A 24,774-nucleotide genomic window follows, 5' to 3' on the forward strand; every position below is an offset into this window, starting at 1 on the left:
CCCCTATTGAACAAAACAAGCATCAGCAAAACATTAACAATCCTCACTCTGATTTTTCCTACCAGCAGTTTTCCCAGAAAAGAATCAAGGAGGTGATTGTTCCTAGAAAAGCCATATACCATTTGTCAAAGTCCCTTCATTGTGACCTCAATAGACCAGCTGTAACATTCTAAGGTTACTCCAGAAAATCATAGAACTGCAGTAAAAGGTCCTCCAACCACCATTACCAAATACTGAGTTTTGATGACTTGTGGCCCTGGGGATCCCCCATGACAGAACAAATGAGGCTTTGCTGCATAAAAAAGTACTGTTCTAATGCATCACTTTCTCAGCAGGTCTGTTCCTCATAGCGTGATGTGTAAGTATGCATCAGATATTTAGCCCGTTTTTTTTTTTTTTAAATCCCTCTTGAGACAATCTCCACTAATCCATCCTGAGCACTTCTTTCCACCTCCACTTTAAATAAGCCTAAGCATGAATGTTCAGACTTACAGAGCAGTGTGATACTCTTTGCAAACTAATTCAAATAAAAGTTAACTTGCAAAAAATTCCTCCACATAGTGAGTTTTCTGTTGCTCTTTCATAAGGATTGGAGAGGTATTTTTTCAGAACATACAGTAGGAAGATGCCTGTTCCTAGGAAGACATAGGCAAGGGACTCCACCACCCTGATGCTCAGTTTCCTCATTCATAAAATGAGATAATGTCTATATTGCAGGACACTGGTGATCAATGGAGAAGCACATCATATCTAGGAAATATGAATAAATGGTAGACCACCTTCCTTTCATTGTTTATCTAGGCTCCATTTCTTCCATTACTCTAGATATGGAAAAAGATACAAGAACAACAGGCCGACTGGCTTTTAATCTCACTTCTGGGGATAACTCAATTCATTATTTGTCTAAACTCTGTATCTCCAAGAATTTGAGATGATTCAATAACCAGAGAGTAAGAGAGCCCAATAATTAAAGATTCATATAATCAAATGTGGACAATCCCATTCACCAAACTCTTGGAGAGAGTATTTTATTTCTTTAGGTAAAAAAACAATAAAGCACCATGGGCAGGGTGAAGTCATTGTGTCCCCATTTAAGATGGGGATAACCACTACGTTTTGGGTGGTCACCCTGATAAGTTTAAGCCTACAGTATAAAAAGAGGATTATCTGAATTTATTTTAAGTAATAGAAAGGTAAGAAAATTAAAGTTCAACTGGTGACTATCTTTGGGGGAGAATCATGTGAGGAGAGAGTTTGGAAAGGTTATCTGCTGCTTGGAATAGGACAAAAAGAAAAAATACCCTAGTATTGGCCTGAAGGAAACAGGACTTTGGAGAGAAAAGAACTATCTAATAAGAATTTTTAGTTGTTTGTGACGTTCGTATCCAAGTCTCTACAATAGGATCTTCAGCAAAGTCTACATTGTTCACTAAAGCTTTGCAGCCGGAGAAATCTTTGGGGAACTCTGTACCATGTACTAAAATCTGGCTTGGTATGGAGCTAAAATAGACACTGCTGATATAAATGCAGTAGCTCAATGAGTAGTGGATATGTAAGTTGATATATAAGTTGTGTGCATTCAGCGAAACTTCAGTGAATACAAACTGGGTCTCTGGTAGGGAAGTCTCTTCAGTAGGAAAGAAAACAACACAGTAAGCGATGATAAATTATGTAAGGTGCTATAAGACAGGAGGGGTATGTATCCCAAGGATAAAGAGATGAAGGAGTAATTTATTGTATGTGATGATGGCGTAGAGAAAGCTACAGAGTGTAGGAACATTTTAGTAAGGCTTTAAAAAATGAGCAAGCACTTGCTTAAGCTGATAATGTGGAAAAAGACAAGCCTGGCAGAAGTAACAACTAGAGCGAAAACAGAGAGGCTCACTAGTGGGGAGAGAGAGAAAGTAGACTCTCTGATGTTTCTAAAAACATGAGGAAGGAGGGAAGCTGGAGGAGCAGTGCAGGGCTGGATTTTAAAGGGTTCTTCTCTGTTTCTTATTCTGACTCAGTAGGTCTTGAAACACCAATATTCTTTTGAAGTTTGTTCCTTACTCCATTCTACAAATAGAGCCACCATCTTATAAATAACACTTGCAGAATGTCCCATGAGATTGAGTTGAACAAACCCTGATGAGCCCAGGGATCAATTTCTATGTTTTCTTCAGGCATTTAAAATAGAGTCAGTTGCTCATGGTCTTGGTTTTTATGCTAAGATATTCTGCACTCTGAGATTTTTTACATTACCCATCATTAATTTCACGAGTGCCTTAATTCCCACCATCTTCAAGACACCAGTCCTTCCTGTGAGGAAGAACAATGAGTAGTGAAGAGAGAAGGGACTTCCTTGTGTCTTATTACATCAACCATTTGTTTAATAGAGCTCCGTGTCAACAGTTGTTCATCAAGAATGTAATGGAATGAGTGTCCATACACCACAGAGCAAAAGGGATTATAGATGTGTCTCAGTGCTTGGGAAGCAAAGAGAAAGATGACAGTGTCCTTGGGTTCATTCTTGGCTTTCATAAGCTAAGTGACCAAAACTTAACTGCAGCCACCCCCTCTTCCTGTATTAAAAGAAAGAACTGGAGGTGATGGGTGAAGGAACTTGGGCAAGGTCATTGAATAGAAAGCATATAGGTCCATGACTCCAAAAGGGTATGTTAAAATCTCCACTTAGGCACATACTGTATAGAAGGGTTTGGACAACTTTTTAAAGTATTCTGATCCTCATTTCATTTATCTACAACATGGAAATAGTAGTATATACCCTGGAAAAAATAATATGAATAAATCATCTAGTTCATGGTGGACACTTAGTAAAAGACAATTGCTATTACATGTCATCCTTTTTACCCTGTCCTAGGACTCATCTTCTGAATATAAATATTGAATCACTAAGAATATGTGCTCAGAATAGAGATCCTTTAATTTTGTTTGAACCATGTTTGAAGCCCCTACACATGTCCTGCAGCACTTGGACTGAAAAGGTCATATCCTCCACCACTGACGTGTTCCTCAGTTTGGTATCCATTATGGGAAAAGCACTTGGACTGTTCATCTTTTATAGCCTAAACATCTTTTTAACCTTCTATAAAACCCCAAATCAGGGACGCCTGGGTGGCTCAGTTGGTTGGACGACTGCCTTCGGCTCAGGGCGTGATCCTGGAGTCCCGGGATCGAGTCCCGCATCAGGCTCCCAGCTCCATGGGGAGTCTGCTTCGCTCTCTGACCTTCTCCTCGCTCGTGCTCTCTCTCACTGTCTCTCTCTCTCAAATAAATAAATAAAATCTTTAAAAAAAAAAAAAAAAAAAAAAAAAAACCCCAAATCAAAGATAGGCACTGTGATGGATTTCTATGATGTCAATATTTTTCTTGATTTGTGAATATTGCATTTAGGTATATTTGGTTAGAAATAAGAAAATAAGTCAATATTCTCCTTTTTTGTATGCTTCAGTGATAAGAGAACTAGAAGATCTAAAGAACACTGTTCTAAGCAAAGTTTGTCTAATGAGCACTATTATTAGCTTCTATTCTTCTAAAACTTTACATTTTACAAATCGTCTTCATAATACATCTTAAGAAAAATAAATAGAGTCCACAGACTCTTATGGTTCATCTGAGAAACAAACTGAGGGTTTTGGAGGGGAAGAGGTTGGGGGGATGGGTGAGCCTGATGGTGGGTATTAAGGAGGGCACATATTGCATGGAGCACTGGGTTCAGTGCATAAACAATGAATTCTGGAACACTGAAAAGAAATTGAAAATAAATAAAAATGTAAAAAATTACACCTCAATAAAAATATTCATATGATGTTTAAAAAAAAGGAAAAGAAATAGATTAAGGAAATTCATTTGGACTTGCTCAAAAACCATAGAACTGTGTTGTTTTTCCTATACATTTGAAAAATCTTGGAGTGAAATTTATTGTTAGGGTCTTAAATGGAAAACTACAGATTGACATCAAAGAAGATGTTGGATTTAAATGGTGTCTTTCCCATTTATGGGTGCTTTAACTTGGGCAAGTTATTTAACTTCTGAGTCTCCGTTTTCTCATATAAAATGAACATAAATGTTCTTTCTCTCCTAGGATAATTGTAATTATAAAGCACTTCACATAGCTCTGTATTCTTATACAGGCTTCCTGAAGCATCGTTCTTTCTGGCCCTCATTTTTCTTTTACTGATTTCAGTAGCTCTTTTTTGTTGTAAATGAAATCTCAAGTCTCACATAGGTTTTTGAGATGCTTTCTGTATTCTGATGTTAGCCTGCCTTTTCGCAAAGCTCTCATTTTACGTGCCCTACATGCACCCGGACTAAACTACTGACTATTTGCTTCACAGATCCCAGAAAGTTCTAACTCATGTTTTCCTTTGCTATTTTCTCTGACAATCATGCTCTGTCTTCACCATATCAAAATTTTGCCAAGGCTTCAAGATTTAAGTTCAAATGTTTCCACCTCTTTGACATTTTGAAATTTCCCTTGACATCCTCAGAGTGGAAATGCCTCCCCTTCTCCTCTCAGTCCTCACAGAATTCAAGTCAACATTCATTTATCATATGCCATCTCTATATCCAGCTCTGTGCTAACCTCCAGATATATAAAGACAAGTAAGACACAATTCTTCTCTAATAATGAATAAGATGATTTAATAAAGAAAAACGTAATAGAAAATTTTTACCGTAACAATATGTCACATTCTCTCTTTTCATATTTTATTATAAATAACTACTATTTACTGCCTGGCCTGAGTTAGACTCATAATGAGCATTAACCCCTCCATGATCAGTATTATTCCCATCTTAACAATGATGATGGCCAAGGTCTAAATTTCAGAGAAATTTGTTAAATTTGTTAAATTTGGAAAACTTGTTAACCTCTCCTTTTTCTAACTGAAAACTATCTGACTTTATGACTTGTAAGTACACTAATGTTTAAGATCTCATATTAAACATGAAGAAGGCATTTCTTCTGAATTTAGTTCGTTAGAAAGAAGGAACTGTGAAATTGTGAGGTGTAGCAGTCCAAGGGCCACATTTAATTAATTTATATGTACCTCCATAGCACTCAGAATATACCTGGTACTGGATTAATCAACAGAGGTGAATTTGGGATACGACCACTCTTTCAGTTAGGATGAGTTAGGTTATGATGCTATAACAGACAATTCCCAAATCTTAACAGCTTACAGCAACACAGGGTTAATTTTGCTCAACAGCCTGCATGCTCATTGCAGGCTCCTTCTAATCAGTATCATGGCTGACAGAACAGCCACCCACAGAATAGCTGCATGCTGTAGTTTAGGTAAAAGAAGAAAAGATCTCTGGAAGGCCCAGCACTGAAAATCATTGCTCCCTCAAGACTTAATTCATTCCTTGTTGCTCTTGATGTTACATAAAAGTCTTCTGATCATCCAAGATGTACCAAGGGACATGGTAACCACTGGTGATAAAGCAAAAACTAAAACAAACAAGATACCTGTACTTTAACAGAGGAGTTCAATGTTAGACAAGTAAATAGTCCCCAATTCTTTCATTACAATTGTGATAAATGTTATGTAGAGATTATGTGGTTCTATGAAAGTATATAGCAAGATACCTATAGTCTGAGAGTTTACAAAAGATGTCTCCAAACATGATATTGACAGGAGACTTGAAAGAGATGGAAGTAAGCTAGGCAAAGATAGAGGTGATGGGAGGGAAAGGTAAAGAGAATGGAAAAGAATTCTGGATTTTTGCAGAATATACTTCCCCAGAATTGGGTTAGCTGCCATTTACAATCATTTTTAAAACCTGTGTTTCAGTGTTCTAGTTTTTGTGTATTGGGATTTGTCGCATCCTATTAAGATTACTATTATTAGTATAGATGTCTGTCCCCCTACTCTACTCTGCATTTCTTGAGTAGAATTTTGTTTTCATCTCTGTATTTTCAAGGATTTGGACTCAATACATTTTCAGATCCTTGTTGAAATAATAGAACGTTATAGCCTGCTAAGCCTGTAAAGTTAGCAGGTGTTGGATGAAATTCCAATTTTTAGAATATTATTACATAATATTATGTAAAATACATTAAATTATATAATATTTAATATAAGCCAACACTGGAAATTACACCAGAATTTTATTTACCACTTCTTATCTTGTCCCATTTTCCAGTGTTTTCAGTATCATAAAGGCAAGATAATATTGTTCCCATTTTCATATCTGTCCACTTGCGGGCACCAGCATATGATTCCAGGTGCATTTTCCTGTTAAGCAATGCTAAGGTAAAAAGGAAGTTATTAAGTTTTGGAAATTGATTAGAGGGAAAATATAAACTAAACCAAATATCTCTTTAGTGTCCACCAAAAGGGAGATTTATATACAGAAATGAGCTCCACCAATGAAAGATTAAACACACAAAAATACTTAACACTATTGAAAAACTGGGTGTTGAGCTATTGGGAAATTAATCTTACCCTCATTCATTTCCAAAAAAATGTTTGGTAGGGCTTATCCCATTTATAACAAGAGGAAGAGAGAACTTATATATTTCTGGCAAAGAAAGGGCTTCCCAAGATGCAGATAAATATTGATATTGGCTTTAAGACAGCAAAAATCAAATACAAAATCAAACAGAATAGACATATGGAAGACTTTGGGGGAACTTTACAATATAGCATTTCTTATCTTTCCATTTAGGATAGACTTTAATCAACATTTTTGCTGTTGAAGGTCAACCAAGCCAGCAGTTTGGCTGTCAGTTTAAAGAAATACATTGATCTTTTAAAGATAAAATTTAATTCTAGGAGATGCACAATTTTAAGTTACAATTCCATTAGCTTTGACAAAGCATCCATCCATGCAACCCACATACCTATCTATAGAATAAAACTGTCAACTGAGAATTTTCCCTCCGTTCCCAGCTGAAATATTCCCCAGAGGCATGACTGCTCTGATTTTTTTCTTTTTCCTTTTTTTTTTTTTTTTTAAATCATGGATCAGTTTCACCTATACCAGGAATTCCTATAAATGGAATCATACAGTTTATTTTCTTGTGTCTGTCTTCTTGGGCTCAGCATGTCTACTCATGAGTTGCTGACTATATAAAAAATGTGATATTTTTATTACTTAATATTATTCCATGATGTGAATATATCACAATTTGCTTATCCATTCTAGTTTTGGGCTATTATAAATAAGGTTTCTGTGAATATAGTTTCCCAGTCATTTTGTAAGCATAGATTTTCATTTCCTTTGGCTAAACACCTAGAATTTCAAGGTCACACAACAGAGGTATGTTTAAATTTTATGAGAAAATACCAAAACTTTATCCCAAAGTAGTTGTGCCATTTTATACTTCTACCAGAAATGCAATAGAGTCTGCTTACTCTCCAACTTCATCAATATTCGGTGTTACCATTCTTTTAGTTACACTTTGTTATGATTCAAGTGTACATTTCCCTGATGATTAATGGTGCTTAGAATTTTAGATGTGCTTATAAGCTATTCATGGTTCATCCATTGTTAGTATTACTATAGCAGATGCTTTTATCATACTGGTAAAAGTTTCTTTTTTCATTTTTAGTTGAAAGTTTAAATCATGGATACATATTGAAGTTTTTCATGATTTTTTAAAGAATTTAAGATATAATTATGTTTTTTCTCTTTTATTCTGTTAGTATAAGTAATTTCATTGCTTGACTTTCTTTTTTATTATGTTAGTCACCATATAGTACTTCACTAATTTTTGATGTAGTGTTCCATGATTCATTGTTCGCATATAACACCCAGTGCTCCTTGCAATATGTGCCCTCTTTAATATCCATCACCTGGCTCACCCATCTCCCCTCCCCCCACCCCTCTGAATGGATAAAGAAGATGTGGTTCATATATATAATGGAATATTACTCAGGTGTCAGAAAGGATAAATACCCAGCATTTGAATCAACATGGATGAAACTAGAGGAGATTATGCTAAGTGAAGCAACTCAAACAAAGAAAGTTATCATATGGTTTCACTTATAGGCGGGACATAAGGAATAGCATGGAGGTCATTGCTTGACTTTTTTTAAAAATGAAAATAACCTGTTTCTTACTGGGTCAGAGGTCACTTAATCCCTTTTATGTATTGTTAGATTGATATTGATTGACTGATCCATTGAAAGAGAACATGCATAAGGCAGGAGTAGCAGAGGGGGAGGGAGAATCTTTTTTTTTTTCTAAGATTTTTTAAAAATTTATTTATATGACAGAAAGAGATCACAAGTAGGCAGAGAGGCAGGCAGAGAGAGAGAGAGAGAGGAGGAAGCAGGCTCCCTGCCGAGCAGAGAGCCCAATGCAGGACTCGATCCCAGGACTCTGAAATCATGACCTGAGCCCAGGGCAGAGGCTTAACCCACTGAGCCACCCAGGCACCCATGGGGGAAGGGAGAATCTTAAGGAAGCTCCACACACCCAGCACAGAGCCCAACCTGGTGCTCAATCCCATGACCCTGAGATCATGACCAAAGCCGAAATCAGGAGTTGGACATTTTACCAACTGAGCCACCCAGGTGCTCCGTATTGTTATTTGTTAATATTTTGTTCAGGATTTTTTCTCTTAAGTTAATGAGAGGTATCAATCTGTCATTTTATTTACTTACAATATCTTTTTTCAGATTTTTCCCTTAGGGTACTGGCCTCATGAAAGTAGTGATGAAGTGTTCTCTGTCTCCTATTTTCTGTGATTACTATTAATGATTCCTTAACTCTTGGATAGCATTTACCAGTAATAACAGCTGCATCTTGGGATTTGTTTGTGTGAATATTTTTGACAGTAAATTCAATTTCTTTAAAAGAGTAGTTGTCAAAGATGGATGTGCATCGGAATTCCCTCATGGACTTTCAAACAAATAGTCGAAAATCACTTTCAGAATTTCTGGCTCAGTGGTTTTTTTGAAGTGACGCTTAAAAATTTCATTTTAGTAATGCATTTCATGATGTTGATAGTCCTGGTTTGAGGACCAGATTTTGAAAATCATAGATTTAAAACATACAGAGCTATTTACAGTTTATATTACTTCTTGTATTAGTTTTTAAATTGTGTATTTTTCAAAAATTGTTTTTGCATTTTATCTAAGTAGTTGAATTTGTTATTATCTATGTTTGTAGTATGTGTAGAAAATTTAATGATGTCTTCTCTGCTGTGATAAAGAGAATTTATGTCTTAATTAGGCTGTTTTTTTTTCTCTAAGTACTGCTTTAGATGTATTCCAACAATTTTGACATGTGTGATCTCTGCATATCATTCAGCTGATAATAGTTTCTAGTTTTCCTCATTTTTCAATTGACTGTAAGTTATGTGTAACTGTAATCAACTGTAAATTACTTTCCATACATCAGATACATTGCTAGATATCTTACTTTTATGATACTTAAATTTGATTTGGTTGCAATCAGTGAATAAAGTCTGTAAGGAAGAAATGTTTCTAGGTCATTGAGGCTTTCTGTGACCTGACACACTTGCTATCTTGGTGAACATTACTAATGAACTTGAAGAGAATAGTATTATGCAATTGTTGGATGTGATTTTCTGTAAATGCAAGCTAGACCAATGGTGATTGACAATATTTATATTTTTTACAGCTTTACTGATTTTTTGGTCTAGTCTTTGTTTCCTTGGCTTTTTTATTTTAATGCTGTGAGAAGAGAATTAAAATTTCCAATTCTGGTTGTGGATGTATTTATTGCTTCCTTTAATTAGTTGCATACACATATTTGAGTTCATTTTTTTTAATGAATTGATCTTTAGATCATTATAAAATGCCTCTATATTCCTGTGGCAATACTCTTTGTGCTGAATGTTACTTTAACTAATATTTATGTGACCACTCTAGCCTTCTTATAATTAGTTTAGTAAATTGTATATTTTTCCATTGCTTTTCTTTTTATTATATTATTAGGCAATAGTTTAACCTTAGTTTCTATCTTTAGGTGTATGTATGTGAGAAAAAACTTTTGCACACTATTTTACCTCTATAGGCTTGGACAGTGTCTCCTATAGAGCAGAAAATGCATCCAACTTAATTTTAAAAGAATCACAATGATTTCATTAGAATATATTACCATCTGTCGTAAGTCCTACTATATAAGCATTTACAGATCATTAGGGTGTGCTTAGTACCAATCCTATCAGTTAAAATCTACTGAGTATTACTTATGATATTAGGTGCTATTTGAAGAATTTTATGAATAGTAAATTAAGATAATCTCTACATCAACCCTCTGAGTTAAGAACTATAATTTTCTCTAATTTTCATTTAAGGAAACTGAGGGACAGAGATGCTTAAGGCAATTGACCAAGGTCACACAGTTTGGAAGTGGCATGGCAGGATTTGAACCCATACATTCTGGTCCGCAAAATTTCAGTCTGTGTAGGTTTTTTTTTTTTTTTTTTTTTATAAATAAGAATGGATAGATACATATATATCCAAAAGAGAAGGGAAAAAGGAGAAGGTGAAGAAGGGAGGAAACCAGTACAACAGAGTTTGCGGAAGGAGGAAACTGTCTAGAGCAGCAAATGCAACAGAGAAACTAATCAGAGAGTAACAGAACATCATCATTGAGTTTGGCCATTGAAAAGGTAACCCTCATTAGAAGGTCTCAGCCAAGTGCCGGAGCAGATGTATGGAACAGAAGAATAAGAAATACTGGATAGGGGCTGGCACGCAGAGTGCACACTTTCCATGAGTTGGTGTGGAAGTACTGGAGGGTGAATGGAGGTGGGAAAGGGCATTGTTGTTTGCTCTCTTTCTGTTTGGGGGCGATGTGTTTGCTTTGTGTTTTAGAATGAGAGAAATGCGAGTATGTTTGTGGATAAACGAAAAGTAGCTATCAGAGGGAGATTTGGGTACAAGCCTGGTTACACAATAATTGTGAAGACCATCAGAGCTGCCTGAAACAGAGGGGAAACCGAATAGAGAGGTGTGCATCTTGGGGTGGGACGAGTGAAAGCACGTCACCTGCTTTTCCACATGCTTCTCACAAGCTCCCTTGCCTTGGCATTCCTTGGGACAGACCCCGGGTCCACGGCAAATCGCTACAGGGACGTCGAAATCTGTTTCTGTGACAGAGCCGTCTGCTGGTGAATGAAGTGTGAATGAATCCAATACAGATGGACTGAATTTCACTGAAAGTAAACATGAATTACAAAACTGGAAGAGGAAAAATGCCCAAGGGAAAAATTCATTGTGCCAACCAAAAATTATCTGGAACGTTAATTTTCCAGCCCGGCTCCATTGTCTCATCCATCCCTTTGCCCTCCTTTAACCCACCCTCGACTTGTCTGCGTCAATGACATTTGTCAGTCCTTTGGGACCATTGGAACAGGTCTGGGGAAACCATGGAGGCAGGGACTGCTGGGAAGTAGTGATACAAGATTTGTGTAGGCATTTCTTAGTCAGCACAGGGAATGTGGGGATGCTGGTGAGAAATGATTCTGGCATGCCTCAAGGATGTTCTTCCTCCTTGGCTAGACAGACACAGACATGGCAGCATATCAGAATGGAAAAATCCATGGGCTTCACAGTCAGACAGACCTGACTGGGAATCCTGAAAACACCATCCATTAGCCATGGGCCCTTAATGAAGTGGTTTTTACCTGATAAGCCTCAGCTACATTATCTGAAAAATGAGAGAGTTACAAGTGCTCTCTATCTCACATAGATAGTAGGCTTCCGTGAGGCAGTGCACTCACAAAGCAGATAGAGAATTCCTGACAAAGGCTATGTATCCAGAAAATATAAGCCAGTTTCCACGCAGAGGGGGGTCACAGAGATCTCCACATTCGTATAAAGAGCAGAGTAGACTCTTGCTTCAGGCTCCTGAAGTAGAGACTCTGAACAGGGTTCAGAAATACAGTTTTTCAAAAGCTTCTCACTGATTTCTGTTGGCTGGATACATTTAGAAACTACTGGTTGGAGAAAAAGAACATCCTCATCCCCAGTGTGAGATATACTCTGAGCGTTTTCTGCTTCTCTTTCTTCTCAGCTTTGTGAGACCATGTGATTCCACATTAAAAAAAAAAAAAAAGAAGAAGAATTATAGTGTAATTAAAATGTTGATCCCAAATGGGGATGCAGTCTTTTGTTAAAGGCCAACCCAGTGGGAGGAAGCGGAGCTTAGTTGAAGGAGCACAGGGATAGGCAGTAGTTTATATCTGTTCAAGACCTTATTCATCATCCGTATCTCTGGAAGGCAGCAGGAAGCTTACCTTACACCTACAATTCATCATGTGTTCTTAAAGGCCTGTTCTGAGGAATAAATGAAATAATATAGAAGGAGCACTTTGATACTTAATAAATTGTCACTTATCCACGTGACAATAAGAAGAGCCCAGTTTAAACCATTAACGAGGAAAACAAACAAAACGTGAAGTGGGAATGGCCATGTGACTAGATTCTAGCCAATCAGACACAAGCAGAGGTATGGGTAGGGTTCGGAAAATGGTCCTTAAAAGGAGTCCGCCCAGTCAGTATATTCCTTTTATTTTATATTCCTCTCCTTCCTCTTGTCTAGGGCATGACAGTGATATTGGAAGTAGCTCAGCCATTTTGGTGACCAGCACATGTTGAAGAAGGACTGAACAAAAAGACAGGAAAAACCTGGGTTCCTGGTGGCATCTTGAAACAACTTTAGAAGCCCTGGATTGCTTACCTCCAGATTTCTTGTTACACAGGAATAACAAAACTCCTGATTTATTTGTGACATTTGTTTTTGATTTTCTCCTCCTAAGAGCCAAAGCAATTCTTGATAGGAACTATAAAACATAGAACACTTTGAATTTAAAACACCATAAGATAAATACTGCATGATCTCACTTGTATGCAGAATCTAAAAGAAGTTGAACTCCTAGACACAGAGAGTAGAATGGTAGTTTTCAGGGTCTGGGGATGGGGAGAAATGGGGTGATGTTGCTGAAAGGGTACAAACTTTCAGTTATAAGAAGAAGAAATTCTGGGGAGCTAATGTACAACATGATGACTGTAGTTAATAACACCATATTACAGGGGCGCCTGGGTGACTCAGTGGGTTAAAGCCTCTGCCTTCCACTCAGGTCCTGATCCCAGGGTCCTGGGATCGAGCCCCGCATCAGGCTCTCTGCTCGGCAGGGAGCCTGCTTCCCTTCCTCTCTCTCTGCCTGCCTCTCTGTCTACTTATAATCTCTGTCAAATAAATAAATAAAATCTTTAAAAAATAATAATAATACCATATTATATACTTGAAAGTTGCTGGTAGATCTTTAAATGTTCTCACCAGAAAAAGAGAAATGGTAGCTATGTGATACAATGGAGGTATTAGCTAACAAAATCCTTTTGCAACATACAAAATCCTTTTGCAACATATCAAATCAACAAGCTGTGCATGTTAAACTTACACAATGTCATGTGTCAATTCTATCTCAATAAAGCTGGAAAGAGAAAAACAGAAAAAAAATCATGTAGGGTAGATTGTGCTTTATAAGTACCTTCTAGGACCCTGGAGTAGATGGTCTCTGATGGCTAGATAAGGAAAAATGAAGGGCCACTGCTGTTTGACCCAAGCGGGCTTAGAAGTGAGGTGCCTAGGAGCCAGGGACATACTAATGGTCAGGTACTGGGGACTGGTGTTGGAATTGATGCTGAGGAGACTTTCCACTGGGACTTGATGGAGTTCCCACCGTAAGACGAGTAGGTGCCTGAGCACATGGAATGGTTATGGTGTCAAAGGAGGTATCAGCTGAGAGGTGTCAGGGTGGTACAATGGGTTAAACATCCAGTTCTCGGTTTACGTTCAGGTGATGATCTCAGAGTCGTGATCTCAGAGTCACGAGATCAAGCCCCATGTCTCTGCACTCAGCACGGGGTCTGCTTGAGATTCTCCCTCCCTCTGCCCCTCTAGCTCGTGCTCTCTCCATCTCTTTGTCTCTCTCTCTCGAATCAGTCAATCAATCAATCTTCTTTAAAAAGAAGAAGTATCAGAGGAGGATGACCTCCAAGGCCTGGAAAATTGAGAAGAATAGGAGACTAAGCAAAAACTTAGAGTCTACACTGTTAAGTAACTTCTGTGAGGCCACAGGGGGATAGCATGAGTCGCGGAATATTGACGTAGGAAGAATGCAGAACCAGAACAAAGAACATTCCAGGCCAGGTTTGAATCTTGGCTTCGCCACCTACCAAGTGGTACCATCTCTCTGTATGCTAGTCTTCTAAACTCCCAATTGGCCCAATAGTGGCTACTTTGGTTGATCACTGTAGGGTTATAGAATGTGTACAGATGTGCCCAATATAATGCCCAATAAATCTTCATTGTTACTGTTTTTCATTCATTATTTCAGCAAACAACCCCTAAGTGCCTACTGTAGGCAGCTACCTTGCCAGATGCTATAGGAATACTGAACGTGGCCTTTGCTTTCAACTAGTGTTGAAAATAGTCACATTCTCTTAAAAACAAAACAAAACAAAAAATAACCAGCCAACAAAAACATGAAAACCCAGAAAACCAGAGACTCTGCTCTTTTAAAATTAAATCTGATCAAATCACTATTCTTCTTAAATCCCTTTGGGGATTCCCATTGTTCCTAGACAATGTATGATGTGCCTTTGCTTAAAAAAGAAACAATGTCAATGTAATCCCAGGCTGCCCTTTACTATCTCAATTCCAGCCACTTAGATTTTTATACAAATTATGTTTATGGTTACTTGATTAACATCTATCTCTTTCACTAGATCTGAGCTCTGTTTGGGCAGAAAGTCTTATCCACATTGCCTATGACTATGTACCTAAAGCTGAGAAGAATTCCCTCCAATTAGAAGGCAGTCACTAAATAGGTTTTAAACAAGTAAAGGAATGAATGACAACCGTGACTGCCATGGTAGGTACAGCTGTCCCATGCGGTGGGAGCACAGAGAGGGAAAAGCCCCTTTGGGGAGGAGGAGGCAGGGAAGCCTTCACAATAATAGGACAAACTTGGCTGTAATGCACCACAAAAAAGTTCCCAAGCAGAGAAGCTTTGATGGGAAAAAAAATCCCAGAAGCTGCTAATTGCTTAGGCCCTCTTTCATCTGTGAAACAGCATTTTTGATAGCTGTTTTAATATAGAGAAGTTCTGAGATCCAGTGTGATAAATGATGTAACATTCATCAGCAAATGTGTACAAGGTACTGGTGATCAGTACCTACCTCTCTCAGGGATCCTGTGTTACATTATGGGGATCTTGGAAATGGAAAGGCTAAATTATTATTATCAATGATGATGATGATGATGGTGAAAACAAGAATTGTTCTTTGTTTATTGTATACCTAGCACTTGATGCACATCATTTCGATTCTACCACACACCCACAACTAGCCTTTCCTTCATTTTGAAGATGAGAAAACATAGATCCAGAGAATTAAGTGACCTATCAAGTATCAGAGAGTAGTAAGAAATTTACCATATGGTGAAATTTTAGTACAATGGCCAGAGATAGTTATTCATCAAGTATTTATTGGGTATCCACAGTGGAAAGTCCATTGTTCTACATGTCAGGGATGCAAAGCGTACAAAAAAGACAAACCTTCTTCTTCCATGGGGGACACAGTCCACTGGGATAAGACATATTACAGAGGATGGGCTGGTGGTAACGGGAACCACACCAGGAGGAAGGACACCTCTTCTCTGGACTTAGCGGTATTACTCCAGATGGATGGCCACACATTTCAAACTCCACGAATGTCTTGCCACTTCACTTGGAGATTTAATCTCCTCATGTCATGAAGCCAGAGTCTGTAGGAAAAGGGAGGAATCTGAAACTAACACAGTCGGTCAGTGAGATGATTAGCAAGGGCAGTGTTAGCCTCTCTCAGGTTGTACCATCCAGGCGAGCAAGGAGAAGGGAGCTGGAGTCAGACCCAGGAACTTCAGCTCTTGCTCATGTCTGTGCAGGACATGGTGGTACTGAGTGCATACTTGTAGGATATTGCTGTAAGGCACAAGATCTGTGATGTGCCCAATGGTGCACCTTGCTTCCCAACTCCACTTTCAATAAAATAGACATGGAAATTAGCAAATACCCTACGTCTGCCACTGCCACCACCACTCTGAGCTGCTTGTAAACACTTAACCAGAGCACCACTGTACACATAGTATCTCTCTGAGTTAGTTTTTCCATCTGTGAAATGGGTAGAAAGAGAAATTTATTTTAAAACCCCTAGAAGCCTAGGTAATGGGTTAGGAGAAGACATGATTTGGAGCGGCACTGGCTTGGGTTAAATTCTAGAGGCTGGCCATGTGTTATTAACCATGGGACATTGAGCTAATTATGTTCTCACTAAGCCTCACTTTCCCTCTATATAGAATGAGGCTAGCAACTCCTACACTGTTAGATTTTTCTGTGCACTAAATGTAATAAAACATAAAACACTGGACATGTAGAAGTTGATAAGTGATAGAATTGCTCATTTTTTTCACCTTCAAGAAGGAATGGATATATGAACATTCTTTCTTCAGAGTTGCTTTACCCCTTCTCTGCTTGGATCACTTCTAATTTCTTGATGTTACTTAGTGGATGTTACTTAGTAAATTTACTGTTGGTTTTGTTATTATTAAATGCTCTAAATTATTCTACAAACATACTATGCTTAAAGGGTCTTCTAAACCCATACAGTGAGGCCAGTTTCCTTTAGAAGAGATAGGTGCACATGAATTTGTTCAGCTGCTCTCTGGTAACAGGCACTATGTTGGCATGTTACATGTTTTGATCATTAATCCTTCCAGTAAGATAGGAGTGAGGTCCACATCTCGGAGACATTTTCTTTGGACCGCTGCAGAAGCTTCTTTGTACCACTAGGGAGCAGTAAATAGCCACCATTTAAGATTCTGAAAACCAAGTACCGGCTCTCGGATAACTGCATTTCTCTTGGGATGCAAGGTTCTGGGGTATATTGATAAGGTGTCCCCTGGCCAACTTGCCACCTGAGGGCAAATGGTAAAGGGAAGGACCTGTGAGTCAGAACAACATGTCACCTTTAATTATAGGCACGCAGCCTATATGAGCTTCAAGAAATTGCATGAACAGGGGTATAATTTTTCAAATGAGCATGGAGATAATCTATTATCTGCTATTGCCTTCTAGAAAAGGGAGACTGAGGCGGAGAGAGAGACAGAGACCTCTCCAGGGCCACCCAGTAAGCTGGCAGCAGAGCTAGAGCCAGAACCTGTGGACACCGTGTGCATACGACCTCACTTGTCAAACAAGTAGGTCCATATGTGTTGAAGATTTTGATAGCCCTCTTATCTGCATTTCAGAGAGGAGACTGAAACAATTTCATGGTGGGTCTTCTCCCCTGGGACTCTCTAGAGGGCTTTGCTCATAGTATACTTCCATTTGTATTGTTACTAGACCATCCTAGGTTTATTGCTTCTTAGTAGACGATAACCAGAAAGCCAGATAGCATGTAAGTGGATTTATCAAAGGAAAAGTCAGATGTCTTTTTTCAGGAATATAATTCTGGTGGCCACAGATAAAGGGACTTTTTCATTTTGAACACGGTACCAAAAGGAGACTCTAGCAGGAAGTCATTACGTTGACTGATCTTTCTTTCATTAAATAATAAATAAATCCTTAGATTCCAGCTCTGCAGCAGTTTCTAAGAAATGGTGGATGTAGATAGAAATAAGATGTACATAAATGAGACATATGGACGTAAATGAGATATAAATCCTGCTCTGAACAAATCCACAGGCTGATTGCATGTCCTGGCATGGAGCTGGATGATTGCCATACAGAATCGTACATTTTATTCTGGTGGTGCACATGCCAGAGCTGAAATGTTCTTTCTCTCTTCTTCTTCAGCAAGGTACATGCCAGGAATCCACTTTCAACTCACCAAGAGCAGTCTTTTTAACAAGGGGGCAGGGGGAGAGTAGGATACCTCGAAAATATGGATGCATACATAGATACATTGGATTTATTTGATAGGGGAAAAGTAGATCACTCTGGAGTCACTGAGGTGAGAGTGAGTTGTGGCAGCTGGGAAACTAAGTGTGTCTCTTGGGAGGATGAACATGTAACCTCATCGGACAGGGGAAGGACAACCTGACCAGATGTGCCTGAAAAACCTGCCTTTTCTCTTAAGTCGTTTCTGAGGAAGAGAAGGGCAGTGGGGTTCTAAGTTGGTGATATATCACATTTCATGATCAACTTGGCCACAATTCCCAGATCTGGCTGATGACCTGTGAGAAGACTGGGTATGTACTGGAAAGCACTGAGCACGAGGACTTTCCGACGGAGAGCCCAGTGATGGGACCCTGTTGGTCTAGCTTATCTCAGCGGATGTGAACAGGCTCTCCCGTGAAGAACCAGAGCAGGTGGCTCAGTTGGACAAGTAAAACTCTGGGGAAGTTTAAGCCAGCATTGGCCCATCAGGGTGGCCATAGGGATTTCCATGGTAGATGTAGCAGTTAAAAGCAATGGCAGACAGGGGGAAGGTGAAAGGGGGTGGGTGAAATTGATGGTGGGGATTAAGGAGAGGACTTGGGATGAGTACCAGCTGAGGTATGAAAGTGTTGAATTGCTCTATCGTACACCTGAAACTAATATTACATTATTACACTAATATTGTGTTAGCTAGCTGGAATTTAAATGGAAACTAAAAAAAAAAAAAAAAAGGCAGCGATGGCAGAAATTTTTGTATCTGATGTCATTCCTCTAGTTTAGAGGTTAGACTGACTTCGACAAAGTCAGTCCAACCTTATGGATCTCATAAACCCGGGTTTTATTGTTGTGTTGTCATTATTCTGCTTATTTATTTTTAACAGCTTTTAGAGGAAAGGGTACTCTAAAAAACTGGTACTTTGCAGTAATGTAGTAATACAATGGGATAGTACGCAGTAAGGAAGCGAATGGGGAAATGAGAGATTAATTCATTAATATAACATGTGGGGCACCTGGGTGGCTCAGTGGGTTAAAGCCTCTGCCTTCAGCTCAGGTCATGATCCCAGGATCCTGGGATCGAGTCCCGCATCAGGCTCTCTGCTCCGCAGCAAGCCTGCTTCCCTCCTCTCTCTGCCTACTTGTGATCTCTGTCTGTCAAATAAATAATAAATTAAAAAAAAATTAATATAACATGTGACCACATTTTTTTTTCTTCTCCAATTTCAAGAAGAGATTCTAGAGGTTAAAATGTTGTTGGAGATGTAGTTTGCTGGGGACACGTAGAGGAGGAAACGCAACTACGGCCGCCTCAGGTGTTAGGAAAGGCCTCCCAGGGGAGGAAGGCTTGCAAATGGGTGCAGGTGAAATTAGGAAAATGCTCGGAAAGGTGAAGTATGGAGACAGCAAGAACAAAGGTGCAGATGCCCGAAATCATGTTCATGTCTCAGACGTTTTTCATTAGCTTTGTGCCGGTGATGGTGGTGCTGCCGTGGTGACCAAACTTATAGACAACCCGAGGGAATCGTGGTTTTTGTTTGTTTGTTTGTTTTGTCTTTTGGCTTCGTTTTGCTTCTCACACACCGGATTTGGAATTTCACGTGGCCTGAGTATCAGGTTCATGGACAGAATGAATAAAAGAGGCCAGTGGCCTTGCCCAGTGGGTTAAAGAGTCGGAATATTCCACCCGAAATACTGTCAGGAAAAGGATCTCTTAGTTTCTGGAGAACAAAGCCTCCCGGTACTTGGGACGCTGAGGGGTCTCTCCATCCTATGCTGGTGACCTCCAGGGAGACAGAGGAGCAGGAAGGGCATGGCCATTTCCCAGTCACTGTTGATTTGATCTTCGTAATTATCTCTGAGGTACACAGGCAGGGCTCTTCAACTTTGACAGCTGAGGAATGTGAGGTCCCAAACAGGTGATGCCTGTCAGTAAGGAATGGAAGCAAACTCACAGCAGCACCCACAGGGGAGAAAAGCAAATTTTGCCTCATCATTTCCCCTCTTTTCTCCTGTTGCTTCTTGAGCCCAGCTTTGTTACAGAATCTGTATTCAAGCAATTGCTGAATTGCCTTCAAGCAGTTTCCCTCCTGCTTCAGCTCCTAATACTTATCCTACGCCGCCACGCCCTGGATATCTCACCTAAGTCGCGCTTCAATTCTTTGCAGCCATCCTGAACACTGAGACCCAGCCCTCCAACCTCAGCCCATTCTCTCTCTCTCTCTCTTACTCTCTCTCTCTTTTTTATTATGTTCAGTTAGCCACTGTGTAGTACATCATTAGTTTTTGAAGTAGTGTTCGATCATTGTTTAGTTACATATAACACCCTGGACTCACGTTTTCTCTTCATCCAAAAAACCATTCTTTCCATCCTCATCCCAGTTCCTATAGAATTCATTTCCTCAGGTCTTAGCTTAGATGTCACTTCCTCCAGAAAGCCTTCCTGGACTCACATGGCTTGGCATTTGTTTCTGCATCCTCCCTGTGCCTCCATAGCACATTTCCTTCTTCCAAAGCACCTATCACAATGTGTTGGCATTGCCTGATTATTCACCTGTGTTCCTCACCAGAGAAAGACTCTAGCGACTAGTTCGCAGGTTTTTCTTATTCTCCATCATCTCTCCAGCACCATGCAAGGTATCTGACAAATGATGCATGCTCAGAAAATACACTGATTGGATGAGTAAATAAACCAGTCATTAAACAGTTTAGTGTGGACACTTTGAAAAAATATAAAAGTAGAGGCCAGGAAAGATCTAACAGTTCTCCAGTGGAACACCTGCCCATTTTCCATGGTAGTACAGGGCATCTCAGCTCTGTCTCTCTCAGCCATATTCCCACATTCTGCCCTTGCTCAAGAGGTCATGCAAGGTCTGCTAAGCAAAAAGCCCATTTTCCTTTGGAAAATATTCACTGCTTCTATTTTGCATTCTTTTGACTCTGATGTTGTCAATGAAGCCAGGAGCTTCTGGAATCTCTATTAGCACCAGGCTGTGTGAACAGACTCCAGGCCAGTGTTGCCACTGGGAAAAATGCCCCTGATGCTAACAGAGTTGTTCTGAGTGTGTGTGTGAGAGAGCAGGCAGCATTTGCCCTTGCTGTGAGTGGGCAGAATGGTCAGGTGTAAAGCAGAATGAGTAAGAGTCAAATATGTGTCGAGTCTCCCTCAAAGGCATTGGGGCACTGTAGAAAAAGAACTTAAACTTTGGAAGCACACGTCCCATAATTAGAATGTAGATCTGCCCCAACTATATATAAGACTTTAGACAAGGAATTTAATTTTTCTACCTCTAGCTTCTTATTGTTGAATTAGACAGTTAGCAGTACTTAAGTCAGGCTTGTTCTGATGAGGTGAAGTAATCCTCTTGGGCTTCTTGGATGAGTTCTGAGTATTTCGTAGGCCAGCTCACTTGCACTATCTCTCTCTCTAAGTCAGGGTTCTCCAGAAAAATAGAACAAATAGGAAGGAGAGAGAGATTTTAAGGAACTGACTCGTGATTATAGAGACTGGCAAGATCAAAATTTAAGGAGTAGTCTGGCAGGCTGGAGACCCAGAGAAGACTTGATGTTGCAGCTTGAGTCCAAATACAGTCTGCTGACAGAATTCCCTCTTCCTCAGAAAAAGTTAGCATTTTCTCTCAAGGCCTTCAACTGATTGGATGAGGCCCACCCACATTATGGACAGTACTCTGCTTTACTCAGATCCTATTGATTTTAATGTTAATCTCACTTAAAAAATACTTTAACAGAAACATCTGGAATAATGATGTTTGACCCAGTGTCTGGGTACTGTGACTCAGCCAAGCTGACATGTAAAATTAACTGTCACCCTATCAGATATGTGAATGAAGGGGGATTCCTCATCTTTTTAGTATAATCACACAATTTTTTTAAAAATATATTTTATTTATTTATATGTTTGTTTGTTTGTTTGTTTGTTTAGAGTGAGTGAGGGAAGGGGCAGAGGGAGAGAGAATCTCAAGCAGACTCTATGCTGAGTGTGAAGCCCAACATGGTGCTCAATCCCATGACCCTATGATCATGACCTGAGCGGAAATCAAGAGATGGATGCTTGAATGACTGAGCCACCCAGGCACCCATGGTCCCACAGTTCTTAAAATTGACACAGCAACAGAGGCTTTCATTTCGTTTTAATCTTCTACTGTCAATGCCCAGGAATTAATGACTTAAATCTTCACACTAGTACCAAGAGCCCTCTGTATTAAAGGGGTCTACGTTACCAGTTCTCTGCATCCAGAAGATCTACAACATCCATTAAAAGAAAAGCCTAATCTGGTTATCTGAAAATGTAGGCAAATAGCAACCTGACCAATAATTGTACCCATGAAGGACTATCTGCTACCAGAAATGGTAATACCAGGGAAACTTTGATTACTCTTCCTTCTCTCCCCACCTCCATTCATCTAATTAAGTCTGTCATCTCTCAGGGATAGAGCTTAAATGAGATACCATGTCAGACACGTGTACAGTTAACAGTGCTGCCAGCTGGAAAGCCTGGATGCATGTCTCCAGTAGACAAGCCCAGGCTCCCACTCTTGCTGACACATAGGTATCCAGGGAAGCTGTCCATGCATTGAGCCTCCTCCAAGGCCAGTGCTGACAGTGCTGCCCTGGGTTGGCTAATCTACTTGGGCTTCATCCTACAATACACAGCTCATCCCCTTCCTTTCTATGGTTGTAATGGTGCCATGCTTGACTTCCTGGCCAACTGAATTGGAGTCATGTCAAACTTTCCATAAATCCTGCTAAAAATGTGTTTATATCAAAAAAGAGACATCCCTCAGATCTAGACATCAGGTGTGGGACTGACTAAAAGCTTCTGTCTCTAACTCATTGGGTTATTATTGTGGGGATACAAAGTAAGATGTCATCTGTAGACTAGCCATAACATGCCCCAAGCATGGCATACTATGGTGACCGTATTTTTCTCCTATCCATTCTGATTATACAACCCCTTTGTCTGATAACAGCACCCCATTTCCTATGGTAGAATTGTTCCTCAGTCTAAATGGTCCTGATGGAAGAAGGAAACTTGTTCTGTTAGCTTCTGATTACCCAACTACGAAGAGATCTAGGTTGGACCATTTGTAAACCTGGATCTCACTGAACAGAGAATGGCCCAAGGAGTATGGTGAGGAGAGAAGGAGAGAGGAGAAGAAGGAGGTCCTTTACGGCTTAGAACCTGTAGAACAGAAACAGCTGAAGTTAGTTCCACTGCCTGGACAGTAGGTTGTGTATGTGTGTTGGAATTACAGATTTATGTTTTCTGTGGTTTTGAATTTTTTTTAATAAAAGGAGAAAAATGCAAACAGTAGAAAAAAGATAAATATCCAACAGAAGGAATTTAATGTTGCAATTCAATAAAGGCTATTTATACTATGAAGCTATTAATATTAAATAATAATTGTGGTAATAGTAAACAAAAATAGGAGGGAAGAATCTCACAAACATAATGTTGAGCTCAGGAAGTCAGACCCCAAAGAGGGCATGTTGCATGAGTCCATCAATATAAAGGTCAACCAGAGGCAAAATCAATTTATCAGAAGCTGTGTAGACTCCTAGGGGGATGGCAGTGTTCTGTCCCTCATCTGGCTGCTGGTAACCAGGTGTACACACAAGGTGTGAAAATGGCTTGAGCTATGTACTGGTGATTTGGGCACTTTCCTGTTTGTATGCTATGCTTCAGTGGAATGTTAACTTTTGCCTTTTTTTTTTTTTTTTTTTTTTTTTTTAACAAGCCTTGTCCTGAATCACCTACATCAATTGTTCAGGAAAGATGGCAAAATTGATCTGGTGTGCTTAGAGGAAGTATCCCATACATTTGCTGTCTTTTGCATCTTCTTTTTTAAATGCCAAACTAGTCCTTATTGGTTTGAAAATTAATGACTCTTAGAGTTGCATTCTTCAGTGATTCTTTGTTCTTGCAATTCTCAGCACAATGCTTCTACATCCACCCTTCTCCCAAGTTGCTTTGGCATTCAGGGCATGGTTTTCTGGACCTTGTCCATGATTCACATTTTGAAAGGGTAAAGAGAAGCCAGCCAGCTCTGCTTTCTCCAAATGATAGCGTAGGCATGCCCAGTGGTTTATGGAAGGAGAGAGTAGTAATTACTGAGTTGCACATATGTAAATGTTGCCAGATTTTAGATGTAATATATGTAAATGTAACTAGTCTGACAAAGTGTTACTGTTTTAATAACTAGAACCAGTTTCCTTTTTGGGAGTAAGTTATCTTTTACTGGGAAAAAGTTTCTTAATACATCTCTGTGATAGAAATAAGTTCCCAAGGTTCTGGATGTTGGCTGATTTCAGGATTTTGGAGAGAAAAAAGGCAAAATGGCTCCTCATAAAAATGGGGGAGAAATGGATTGTGGTTCTTGGGAGTAAAAAAAGCTAAGAGAATAAAGGTAGTTCAGGAAAGACGTGTGGATGTCTTTGATAGTGTGGAATGATATTTTTAAAATGGAGATACTAGCGTGTTTTATTTCATTTCTTGAATTAATCTGATATGAATCCTAACTCTGAACTCCACTGATCAATGGTTGCCCTGTGTGAAAGGGGTTTTGTGGCTCCTAAAAACAGGGCTGAGTTTCTCCTGAAGACTGACATCATGCATATTAACAGAGAACAGAGACCAGAGAAGGAAGGAGTTCAGGAGGCAGATGAGGCCCCAAGGAATGAGTCACTGGATGTCTGTTGAATAGTGGGTTAGGCCTTTGACTTCCACAGCCATGGAAATGCACAGTCCATGGAACTGGGGGGAAAGGGGAGGACGTTCAGGCAGGGAATCCAAATGACAACTGAGTTACATAAATGTAAAAATGAATTATCTTGAAATCATGCTT

Source organism: Neovison vison, chromosome 9 (genome assembly GCF_020171115.1).
Source record: "Neovison vison isolate M4711 chromosome 9, ASM_NN_V1, whole genome shotgun sequence".
Taxonomy (NCBI): Eukaryota; Metazoa; Chordata; class Mammalia; order Carnivora; family Mustelidae; genus Neogale; species Neogale vison.